The 13,256-nt window shown below is 42.9% G+C and overlaps 1 long non-coding RNA gene across 1 annotated transcript; it reads left to right on the top strand.

Moving 5' to 3' along the window:
• Positions 1–782: 782 nt before the first annotated feature.
• LOC124233575 (uncharacterized) lies at positions 783–11,019 on the top strand. The gene is made up of 5 exons (XR_006887096.1): positions 783–1,595; positions 6,261–6,337; positions 8,095–8,156; positions 9,885–10,013; positions 10,839–11,019. It is a non-coding gene; the product is annotated as an uncharacterized LOC124233575 (long non-coding RNA).
• The last annotated feature ends 2,237 nt before the right edge of the window (positions 11,020–13,256 follow it).

A 13,256-nucleotide genomic window follows, 5' to 3' on the forward strand; every position in this document is an offset into this window, starting at 1 on the left:
GTGTGCTGGAAATCTTGGCCCTAAGGATGGATCCTGAGGTAGGTTCTTTCAGAAATACCAAGAAATTTTGAAGTGGAGGTTCCTGAGAATAAGGACACGGTATTTCCTTTGAGCTGAGGGTGAATCCAGGCATCCGTAAGATTGGGCGAGGCCTGGCAAAGAGGCCTTAAGCCTCCCTCCTGTGCTCTTGAGGCACATTTCCTTCGGAATGCTGCAGAGGGACGCACCATGGCGCCTGACTCTGTGCTTCGGGCAGCATGTCAGCCCTCCTTCCTTCCTTCTTCCTCCGCCTGGGTTTGCCTCTGTACTGGGGACCTGCAGCCCAATAGGAGAGTGCTTCCCAAACTGTGTGGTGAGGATCTCTTTTCCCCAATATCCAATCCATTGTGGATGACATTTCTGTAAAATACAATAAAAATGATTTACTAGCAAAATAAAATGAATAAGACATGCAAAATACAAGCCCAAATTATTTATTAGTGGATTCAACAGGCGTAAGATTCCTGTGTCAAATTGCAATAAAACTTTTTTTTTTAAAGATTGGCACCTTGCGCTAACATGTGTTGCCAGTCTTCTTTTTTTTTTCTTCTCCCCAAAGCCCCCCGGTACCTAGTTGTATATTCTAGTTGTGCCTCTGGTTGTGCTATGTGGGATGCCACCTGAGCATGGCCTGACGAGTGGTGCCATGTCCGCACCCAGGATCCAAACCAGTGAAACCCTGGGCCGCCAAAGCAGAGCATGCGAACTTAACCACTCAGCCACAGGGTCAGCCCCACAATAAAAGTTTCTAAATGCCACTCTCAAATTTTGTTCTTAAAATAGTCACACTTAGAGCAGCCAGCCTTACAACACAGACAGACTTTATCTTCCTTTGTTCTTCTTTATTTCTCATCTCCTTTGCCCACCTCCCCACCCCAGAGCTTAACAAGTCAATTTGTTAGACAAGCATTCCTCCCCCAATCTGTGATGCCATGTTACAGACACCGAGGCTCTAACCTATACAGGGTGGAGATGACAGGAACACAATAAGAAGTGTGGCTTTCTTTGCTTCGACACTCATCCATCCAATATCCTGACCTAAAAATATTATTTTCCATGTGATCTTGCAATTTCGAGTTTTACCACAGAACTAAGTAGCTTTTACTATAGCTATGAAAAGGCACACTTCCTAGAGGAACATTTAGATCAGATGTTTTGATGTAAAATACTTGTCTTTCGTAAGTAAAATTATAGTGCATTTTATTTTTCTTAGGATAGTTAATTCTGCCATTAAATAGATTGTACTTACTTTGGTTCAAACGGCTGAAAAAAAAAGAGAATTTAAAATTTGCTATTTTTCCTATAAAGTCACGGATAATCCACTGACCCCGAGGAAGGGCAGAAGTGCTCTGTTTGGCTCTCCTGCTGCAGAGAGCTTTGCAGGGATTATTTCTCATCGCTGAGTGACAGCTTGTTTCTGTCTCTCTCTGTTAGGATATTTTGCTCGTGTCCATGGCATCAGGCAGCTCATAAAGGCATTTCTACAGGAGACAGAATGTCACTGCCAAATTATAAACCTGGGGGCTGGGATGGATACCGCCTTCTGGACATTAAAGGTAAGTTAATATCCCCCCTCTTTTTTCCCCAGTTGTTTAAATTTGATTTTGTGAAGATTTTCACCATATTCAAAACTTTTAAAACTATATTAAAAGGGATGCAGTGACAGCCTGTCTCCCACCATTGTCCCCACCTGCTTGCACACCCCCCCACAACCCCCATCAGCCCCGTACTTTATCTCACCGGGGCCCTAGTGAAGGATATGTGGGTTGTTTCTCATCTTTTGCTGTTACAAACAGGGTTATAAAAAAAATCTCTGTATATATTTCCCCCTGCATGTGTGGAAATATATCAGGAGAGAAAATTCTGCCAGTGGAATTGCTGAGACAAAGAGCACATGCCTTTGTAATTTTGATAATAACTAAGATTTTATTGTCAGCATAGCAGCGTTTAGGTAAAATTTCTCTGGGCGATGATAATATGATACAAAGCCTTTTGTAGCCAATCTGTGATTTGATCCCTTACCTGCTCTGTTAGGATTCAAGAGCAGGTGTAATTGCATTCACAGGACAGGAAACTTGGGTCTCATTACTGGCAGAAGCAGGACTAAAGCACTGGGCTTTGACTCCTGGGGTGGAATTTTGCCTTCAAACCTTTTGCCCTACGAAGATTCCACTGATCGTATTTTCTTTTTTGCAGGTTTGTACAGATTTTTTTAGGTCTTCTATCAGGTCAGTCATGTGGCAGTAATGGGTATGTGCATTTCCCCAGATTTCTCCAGATGTACACCAAGATAAATTAGAGTGTGTGGGCATAACCCGACCTGCATATCTGTTTTGTCCCTAATCAGCTCACCTGATAAGATGGTCTTTAGTCATCAGAGCTCCCAGCCTTTCTCTTACTCAAGCGAGAAGTCGGTGGCATCAACATGGTCTTAGTATTAAACGTTTGCCTCTGCATTCTTCATTTAGGATAAGATAACTAACATTTATGAGGTGCATTTACATACATGGCCTCACGAATTAAGAGAGGGGAGAGTTTTACACAGATGGGGAAAGTGGGGCTGCGAGAGCTTGTGTCTTTCCCCAAATTGGATATCTGGTGGCACTGGAATGTGGAACAAACATTGGAGCCCAGCTCATCGAACTGCAGACTCCTTCCCCTTTCCTCTACACACAGCCCTGTGGGTGTTCCAGGGATTCTTTTCTGTAGGTTGATTGTGCCTGTGTAACACGGGGACCATGGTGTAGCAGAAGGAACTGGAAGAGAATGCAGCGTAAGCGAATGTGCAGTGTCAGTGTTCACAGGGGCCGCTGGAGAAATCCCTCCTTTGGGCCTGACACCTTTTTGACTGGTCACATGGTTTGGTTTTTTCCCCATCTTGCAAGTGAGTTAATAATTAATAAATCTGAGATTTTTATTTCTGAGCAAGGTACACAGAGGCTTACGTGCTCCTTCCAAGGAAAAGGCTGTCTGTCAGTAGTGAGGAAGGAGAAGAGCACAGGGTCTGAAAGTCTTCTGTGGAAGTTTTTTGTTTTGTTTGATAATCATATTGGTCTGAAGGGATTTTTTAAAATCTAAAGTTCCTCCTTTTTTGAAAAACAATTATTATGTTTGCTCTTTTGGAGCAGAGGTTGCATGGGCCAAATCCAGCCTGCCACCTATTTTTAGAAATCAAGTTTTAAGGGATGCAGCCACTCCCATTTATTTCCATATTCTCTGTGGCTGCTTTAGCACTGTGACCGCGGAGTTCAGCAGTTATGACAGCCCGTCTGGCCTTCACAGGCTAAAATACTTATTTGTGACTCTTTACAGAAAGTTTGCTAATCCCTGTTTCAGAAATATATGTGCTCCTATCAAAGAGTGAGGAAAATCTTGTCTGTTGGTCTTGTTGTCTCATGCACCTCCCACCTTGGATGGTCCCCTGGCTGCCCCAGCAGAGGTTTAGCTGTGAGTCAAGGCTTTCTGCTGTCACTACTATATGAGTTTGGTCTGTATGATCTCAGGGGCCCAGGACTGGAGGGTTGAAGACTCCCATCTTCGGGCAGCGGGCAAGAATAGGGCAAGGGAGAGCCGGTATTGTCACAAACAAAGAATAAGGAGTGAGTGAAACTCTTAAGGGGCCTCAGTTGTTTGGTGTCCCTTGAATTCTGTTTCTACAAACTGAAAGGTCAAGTACATAGGGGAAGGATTGTCAATTTTGCTGGCCTGTGAAACGGTCGGCCATGTTGGATCTGCTTTGAGACTAAGTGGTACCCTTCCTCCTGGCTGCTCCTGGCTGCCCTCTGGTACTTGTAGTCAGTCTTGGGTGTCTTCCCTGCCTCCTTGAGACATGTGAGCTACTTGGGAGTGGAGTGTCGGAAGGGCCTAGAGAATCACAGACTAAAAAGTGGAAGTATCACTTCCCACAGCCATTTTGCCCTTTTCTGAAAGCCGAGAAAGAGGATGTCTGTTTCTTAAAAGCTCCAGGTGTGCCTTTTGGAAGCTTCCCTTCCACAGTGCCCTCTTATTCAGAATCATTGGGAGGATCAAGTGAGCTACTGCAGGGAAAGCTCTTTACAAAGTCAGAAGACCCATTTGAGTTGTAGGACTCTATGCTATCTGTCATTCATTTGCTTTTAATTGCTCTCTTTGTCTTCTGGAATTTTAGACTATCTTTAACTTTCCATACCCTGTGAGTAAAAGTTCTTGAAAGGTCTTGTAGAATTTCCTAGAGAAAGTCAGGAAACCCCTTAATGGGTTTCACTCACTCCTTATTCTTTATGACAATACCGGCTCTCCCTTGCCCTATTCTTGCCCGCTGCCTGAACATGGGAGTCTTCAACCCTCCAGTCCTGGGCCCCTGAGATCATACAGATCAAGTTCATGTAGCAGTGGCAGCAGAAGTCCTTGACTCGCAGCTAAGCCTCTGCTGGTGCAGCCAGGGGACCATGCCAGGTGGGAGGTGCGATTTCCACACATGCTCTAAACACGTCCTCCACGGATCTTCAAATAGATTACATAGCCCTACTCTGCTGATAGGCGGGAGCTCCTCTGATGTCAGGAAACTGTCTTGTTTATTCCTCCCCCCACCCCCGGCCACTGCCTCCCTCGTACCTTCCTTTCCTTCCTCTCTTCTCTCTCTCTTTCTCTTGCCCCATCCTTCCCTCTCTCCCTCCCTCTCTTCCTTCCTCCTCCCCCACCCCTCCAGATCCCCTAGGACTTTAACTGAGGACTAGTGTCTGCATAGGGGGAGCTGGATCTCACATTTCTGACACTTGCCCTTAGGGGTCACCTTCCTACTAGGAAATGCTTGCTCATGATTTCCATTCCCATCATGCTGTCCCATCAGGGGGTCTGCTGCCCCTCCATACTGCTCTCCATCTCTTACTACTGTCTACATAAATGGTTCTCTCTCCTGCCCAGTTGCTCAGGGCAGAAACAAGGGTGCCATCCTTACTCCTCCTTTTTCTTTATCCCACCCTCTATTGACACCACCACCAGGTTCTGGATATCAGCAACTTTCTTTTTAAATAAGTAGTTCTGTATTTCTGGAATATAAGCACAGATGGGAGCAGGCACGTTAAAAGAGTACTAGGCCAGAAGGTGGGCAGGTCGGCCAGGTTGTGGAGCACCCAGCATCTTAGCTAAATCTTAGAGGTGGGAAGAGCTGCTGCAGGCAACATGAAGTGTGTCGTTGAAAGAGATCAGAAAGGGATGTTGTTATAGTCTGTGCAGTTGGGGATAGAGCTGAAGAGGAGAGGATGCATTCTAGGATAGTCAGCAGGCAGGGCTGAGTGACTGATCAAACAGGGTGGAGATGGAGAGAATTCTAGGATGACCAGTGAGTGACTGTGGGAAGGAGGGTATAGTACCAACCAAGCTAGGGAAAGCAGAAGGGGGAAGCAGGGCCGTGTGTGTGTGTCTCTATGTGTGAGGTTTTCACAGTTTTTTTTTTTTTACTGCAGCTCACAGTAAAAAATAAATGTATATCCCAATCTAGCACCCACATCTATGTACTGATGTCTGTAAATAAGGGCACACACATGGTGCTTACTAGGTTCAGGCCCTGTTCTCTCACTCCTGTATTTCCTCATTAATCCTCACAACCCCACGAGGTGGTATCATTTTCTCTACTTTTCAAATGAGGAAGCCTTGGCTCAGGGAGTTTAGTGACTTTCCCAAGGTCTCAGAGTGAACAAGTGGTGGAGCTGGGATTTGAATCCTGTCCACCTGGGCTGCAGAGTCCCTGTCCTTTACCACCCCAGTATACTCCACTGTCAGAGAAAAAAATAAATATATTACAAAATAATACTTACCCTCACCTCATGTGATGCTTTCTGATATTTGCTATTTTATTTCATTTCATCCAAAAGATTCTTGTCCATACCCACTACACTGATTTCCTGACTCTCTCTAATTGGTCTCAAGCTGCTTACTGTTACATCCTACATCCAGAGTGCCTCCTGCTCCTCCCCACTCCATCCCAGTGGACGCTTCCCCAGTTCTGGCTGCCCATTACTTCTTGCCTAGGTGACCACAGTAACCTCCTAATTTTTTGCGCCATCTGTTCCTCATACTGAGACCAAAGTAATTTAGAAAATGCATTTCTGACCATATCATCCCCTGATTTAAAATCCTTAAATACCCCATTGCTCCTCGGGCCTTGGTACTTGGTCTGTGAGGATGATCAGTGAATATATGACTGAATAAATAATTATAAAGATAACTGTGTTTTTTCTCAGGATGAGGGTCTTCTCCCAAGGAAATATTTTGAAGTTGACTTTCCGGTGATAGTCACGAGAAAGCTACACAGCATCAAGTAAGTGTGGCTTTGGCCAGAAGAAAGAGCCTGGTAGAATTCAGAACCAGCCTTCAGTAGACAGCAGGTCTGAGTGCCAGAGACCTCATTTTAGGGCCCTGCTCTCCTCACTTGCTTTCTTGCCCCGAGACCCTCATTCCAGTGTGTCTTGCAGTCTTCAAAATGAAAAATACCCTCCCTTGTGACTCTTCTCTCCATTAATGTAACGTCTCTGAACACTTAAAAAATGACCTATCATAGTTTAGTAATCTGAATTAAAATTCACATAATGTGTATTTTGTTTACTTCTTTATCCCAGGGCACAAAAAGGTACCTGGTCCAGAAAAGATATGTAGTAAATATTTTTTGAATGAATGAATGAATGGGAAACTGAACTTAATCATTTATTATATATGAGATATGTGGGGGCCATTCTGAGTCGAGGTTTCAAGGAGTTTGCAAAGTTGTAGATGATGAGTTTGCTCATCTTTGCCGAGAGCTTTGCGTGTCAAATGCTTCACTTGGATTGTCTCATTCAATCCTCAGAGCAGACTCATGAATTAGTGCTATTATTAGCCCCTTCTTACAGATGAGGAAACTGAGGCTCAAAGAAGTTAAGTTAATTTGCCTAAAGTCACCTGGCTAGAAAGGGGTGGAGCTGAGCTTTAAACCCTGACTTCAAGCCCAAGGTCAAGGTTTCTCAGTACAGTCGTGTGTCCCCTAACAGTAACAGGGATGCGTTCTGAGAAATGCATTGCTAGATGATTTCAGTGTCATGTGAACGTCGTGGATTACACTTACACAGTCCCAGATGGTGTAGCCTACTATACATCTGGGCTATATGGTGCTAATATTGAAGGACCACTAGCACGTATGTGGTCTGTGGTTGACTGAAACGTCATTATGTGGTGTGTGACTTAGTTTTAACCTGTACTCCCTCCTTTTAAAATAATTTAAATAAAATTCTAATTCTTATATTTAAACAACATTTTAATAAACGCAAAAGTTTCTACCTGTCCTTTAGAGATGTCTAATCCTCACAAACTGGAAACATTTTTCAAGTTTTTTCTTTTCTAGTTTATCCTAGGAAAATAAGTTTTTTACCCTTTCCAAATATAAAATTGTATTTTACATTAAATAGGCTTTTTGGATAATATATGGCAATTCTGATGCTCTGGGAACTGCAAAGTACTACTAAGCTTGTTAAAACTCTGAGTGAAGTAAGAGTAAGTAGGCTCTAAATCAAGGCCAGACACGGTTTCCTGGGGTGAAAAACGCAGTGCGTTTGTGTATGGTTATTGGTATAATGAATTTGGCTCTCCGATTTCTGATTTTTTACATATTCTTCATTGAGGGAGTTATCACATAAATGTTACTGAACTTTAGGTCTGAGTGAAAGTCAATTTTTGTTATCTGTGAGAAACAATAGCTATCTTAAAAATTTTGTTTGAGAAGAGGCAAGAAACTTGGGATGACCTGAAAAACGCTGGAACATTTGGAAAATGTGTGCTAGCCTATCTGTAGCTATTTCTAAGTATTTCATGATCAGTTCGCAATTTGACATCAAATTCTGAGTGTAATGCTTAGCTGACCTAACCTGAGAGCTGTATCCGCTGGATTTTTGCTGTACGTGGTCAAATGTAATTAAACAGAAGGCCTTCTGTAGTGGCCCTTGCTTGAACAGTAGCAGTATACAAGTCCCATCTCTGTAGTGGGCCTCTGCATTTTTAGAGTAAATGAGCTACTTGACTTAGCTTCTCTCTCCCATCTTCCCATAGATTCAAGTCTCTCCTATCAAAAACCAATTTAGACTTACATTCAGAGGAGACACTTCAAATGGGTAAGTATCCTTGACCTAAGTGATACAGTACGGACTATGTAACTGTTTTGGCTTTCCCCCCTTTCCTTCTTAAAGATGGTCTGTATCTGTGGGCATGTGTGTGCATACACGATGTCATACAGCATGTGCTTCTGCTGATACATTTAGACTTTTATTGCAGTTACCATGGAGGAATTTAGAACAATTGCTCGTATGACTCTTCTTAAATGTCCATAGGTCCCCAATCTTAAATCTTTTTAAAAAAATTTAAATTAGCTGCCAACATTTCAAAAACAGGAGATTTTTCATGAGAATCTTGATTTCCAGCTTTCCTTGGAAAAGTTACATCTGGCAACATTAGACCTGAACTCCTACGTGGCAATAATTGAGCAGCGGCCGCCTCGTTGGGAGGGGTCGTGCGTTCTCCACTTCTGTCCTCACCCCTCTCCGTTGTCTTATACCTTACCTACTTCCCTCACTTCTGTTACCTCCTCAGCCCCTGCAGTCAACTTTTCCCCTCAAGTTTTAATTATGAGTGTTTCCAACAACACTTCCTCATTTCTAAGCCTTTCAACTTATGGTAAACCTCTTCCAGAATCTTCCATCATTTTCAGTCTTTGTCTGACAGAGAGAAGATCAATGGGGTTATTAATAATTCAGATCAGGGCTGGCCCGGTGGCGCAGGGGTTAAGTGCGCATATTCTCGGCAGCCCGGGGTTCGCCGGTTCCGATCCCAGGTGCGGACATGGCACCCCTTGGCAAGCCATGCTGTGGTAGGCGTCCCACGTATAAAGTAGAGGAAGATGGACACGGATGTTAGCTCAGGGCCAATCTTCCTCAGCAAAAAGAGGAGTATTGGCAGTAGTTAGCTCAGGGCTAATCTTCCTCAAAAAAAAAAAAATCAGGTCAGAAAACATGCTTAGAGAGGATGGTCTTCTCGGATGGTCAACACAATAACATCAGGAACATCACAGCTCGATAAGCTGCCTTTTACACACAGCCACAGTGCTTCAGTCCTTCTTTCCTTCTGGTAATCACATTCACAATTAAGTTTGTACAGAAAACATCTCCCTCATCCTTGGTTTCCCTCATACAGTTGGAAGTAGAACCTATTCAGGCTTTGCCGTTTGCTGGCCTCTTTGCTTTTCCACACTTTTGCTATCATTTTCTACATATTTGGTTAATATTTGTGTCAGAATGGTTATCTGTAACAAAAGATCTAATACTTTGAGTTCCTTTTGATGAAATGACATAGAAATATATGAAATAGAAAGTAAAGACCCTTCATAATCTCACCCACCCCCAGAAGATAACCACTATTCAGTGTGTTCTCCTACAGATGAGCAGTATACCCAGAGACAGGTAAATAGATGCACACTTAAATGCAACCCAGGGCCTGGCACATAAGAGGTTCAGTACTGTTTTTTTGAATGAATGTATATACGCATCGAATAAATATATGTTGTAGTTCACTGTGTATTTGTTGAATGAATGACTCTAAACTTCTATATGCAAATATAGGTTACATGTAACTTTAATTAACAGTGAATAATTTATACATACTGTTTTGCAACTTGCTTTTTTTCATACCCAGTAAATCATGGCTGTCTTTTCATGTCGGCCTGTAGGAATCTACTTCATTATTTCTAATGGCTTTATAGTACTCCTTTGCGTGGAAATTCCACTTAATCTCTTTCCTACTGATAGTCATTTAGATTGCTGTCTTTTTTATGTTTTTGTATTAAACAGGATTGTAGGAAACATATGTATATGTGCATATCTGCAGGAACTGTTTGCTCAAAGAATTGGCCATTATGAATTTTAGCTACTGCCCAACTGTTCTTCAAGACCTTTTTATGAATTCCTACTTTCACAAAGGTGAGTCAAGATTCTCTTTCCCTACACCCTCACTTACACTGGGTATTGTTATTTTCTAAAATTTCTACCAATCTGATAGGCTGAAATGATGTCCTATTATTTTAAAGCTTTCTATCACTTTGAAGGCTAGTGAGGTGGATGGAGTATCTTTCCTTAGTTTTATTGGCCTGTCTGGCCGCATGCCCAGTTGGGTGAGCGGTGTGGGATAGGCTGCAGACAGACCAAAGAAAAGACCTGGAGATGGCAAACAAGACATAGGAGTTTATTAGGAGTTACTTACAGGGAAGGTCCAGTGGTGGCCGGCTAGATGGAAGTGTGTACTTGCTACCTCAGGTCAGGAGGGGGTTGCTTCTATAGGAAGGGGCACAAAGGCTATATGCTTGCCAAGAGGAGCTGTCCCTGTTACGGCCAGCATTCCCAGGAACAGTAGTTCATGTGGAGGGGCTCTGTGTTTCTTTAAGACATGATGGTCTTTGAGTGAGATAAGGTAAGATCCAGGCTGGCCAGGGCCGGGATCCTTACAAATCTCAGCAGCTGGACGTCCTGTCCAGATGGTTGGCATCCTGCCCAGGACGACACATGGCTCTTAAAGGGCACTCAGGGTAGTGCCCCTACGTGGCTGTTGGGATGACTTTGTAAATTTCCTTTTTTATTTCCTTTGCCCTTTTTTTCCCAGTTGCATTGCTTCCTTTTCTTTTCAATTTATAGGAACCCTTTATGACATAAAGATATGTTCTTTGATGAAGGTCCCTTGTCAACCTTTCTATTGCAGATGTTTTCGTTAATATTTTATTGATTTTGTAACTCTGTGTGTGTCTTTTGTAGGCAAATCCGCCCGCTGTACAAACTATTGGGACTTCCTGGCTGATTGTGGTGTGGATGTTGTAAGTACCAATTTGCCGTGTGCTTCCCCGCTCCTTCTTCTGTTCCTCTTTATCCCCGCTCCTTGTTCTCTTCCCCTTTATCAATAAACTCTGATTGCTTAAACAACCAAATAGCCTTGGCGGTACCTATCATTCCTCACCCTTTGCGGCTGCGGACAACAGCAACCCTAACTAGTGAGTGTTAAGGAAAAAAAAAATCAAGCGCCTGCTTTTAATTCAGGGCAAATGGGCTGAAAAGCTGATTTAGTGAATTATAATTTTAGATTGAAATTCCCAAGGCAGTTATAGAGGAGCTTGTCAAACCACAGAAACCAATGGAATCAAGAGATGACTTGAACAGGGCAGTGGTTCAATCCGTTTCAGAGATAACATCCATTATGCAAACCCAAAACCTTTAAAACTTTCTAACGTACAACCCTAGCAATCTCTCATACACCTAAAGTCTCAAGGCCCCTCTCCTGACTCAATTTAAAATGAAAAATGCCTGGTATGACTTACAAATATAAAAATAATTAAATCATGTTATGATGTCTGGGGAACACCAGTGAAACTGGCCAAATCTCATCATAGTTTTATTTCAAACATAGTTTGATCTCAAATGGGAGTTTGGCAGGGTCTTCTAGAACAGTCCTGCCTTCTCAAATGCCTTCAGCTCTGCAGAAAAATGGAAGGCAAAACATGCCCTCGGCATTCTAAATGCCTCAGTCCCTGTCCAGGGCAGGCGGCCTCCATTCCTACTGTGGGCTCAAGAAAACATCAGCAGGAAAGCCCGCAGAGCCTGCCCTCTTCCATACCCCGTCCCCTTAGTGGAGAAGGCTGGCTGCAGGTACCCCAGGAAATCAGACTCTTCTCCTCCTTTGGCTCAAGTTACAGTAGACCAAATTCTGGAATCTGGTTTGCATTATTCTCTGGAGAGCTACTTAAGAGCTGCTTAAGGGCTTGAAATCCCTCATTCAGACATAATCTTGAAATAAAAGATGATATCCTAATGAAAAATGCATTACAGCTTTCTCTGTTGGGCCTTCCATACTGATAGGCAGGATAAGAAGGAAGGAACTAAGAAAAATGAAGAAGAAAAGCAAAGGAAAATTAGGAGACAAAGAAGAGAGAAGAGGAGGAAGAAATTTATGTCACATACTCTGCGTGGGGGCACTTTAAATGCCATTTCAGTTCATCCTCACATAATCCCTTCAAATCAGTCATATTGAGCCCATTCTGCAGATGAAGAAATTGAGGCTTGGTGATAGTAAGTAACTTGTCCAGGGTCACACAAAGAGGATGCAGTGGATTCTGACTCAGAGATACAAAAACAGGCACCAAACAATGTTGCCTCTAACTGCTCTCTTCCTTCCTCTGAAGAGTCTAACAGAAGTTTTTTCTAGAACCATAGTATTATAGTGGGTGCATGGACCCTATGGAGACAATGTAACCTCATGAGATAAGAAACAGGTTAAAAAAACGAAAGAAAGAAACAGATTAATATAAGTAACCTGGCATCAAATAAAACTATCTGGCAAAGCAAAACCAGACCCAATTTTTCTAACTCTCATGTCATACTCAGTCCACCTGACCAGAATCTGTTTTATAAGTAGTTTATATGGATCAAATATGGGACTCCTGATTCATGAGTGAACAGCTGAGAATTTTCCTGCCTTCAAGAAAATGTTCATTGGGAAGAAATGAGATAGTTATTTGTGAATTGTCTTTTTCTGCCTCAATGCTTCTGTTTCTATCGGGCTCCTTTTGTTGGGGTTGCAATATATCTGGGAGTATTTCCCCCACGCTGTTGCAAAATCTGTAAGAGGGGAAAAAAACTAAACTAAAATAGCACATGCAAGCCATAATTCTGACAACTACAAAGGGTACAGGTGTGCCAATTACTTTCTGAAATGAGTTTAAGCCAGAGTCACAGACTGGTAGTCGGCTGGCTGTATCCAGCCCACAGGTGGGTTTTGTTTGCCCGCAGTCCTGGCCCACACCACGCTTTGAAGAAATTTCGATCTGTTGCCAACATTAAGAACCGGACAATTTCACGTCTAAGCCTGGCTTTGCAGTTTCTCTTACTAAGTGGAAGATCTGATAACCCTGACGCCACATTTGCACGTGGAAAAGAGTAGCTGGAACGGAGCAGTGGCTGCCGGTTTAGACAGAGCATGTGCGTCCCAGTTTCTCCCCACCTGGTCTATTTCATTCATGTATATAATCGCTGTGGGCCCAGAAGGCATCTGAGTTGCTGACCCTTTGTTTAAGACATTAAGAAGATGTAGATTGCAAAGCCAATCATTATTAGACTTTTCCCAAAAATGTTCCCAATAAGAGACTCTTCAGTCAGTATTATGATAGCAGTGATAGAAGGTAA

This window comes from Equus quagga, unplaced genomic scaffold (assembly GCF_021613505.1).
Source record: "Equus quagga isolate Etosha38 unplaced genomic scaffold, UCLA_HA_Equagga_1.0 205604_RagTag, whole genome shotgun sequence".
Classification (NCBI taxonomy): domain Eukaryota; kingdom Metazoa; phylum Chordata; class Mammalia; order Perissodactyla; family Equidae; genus Equus; species Equus quagga.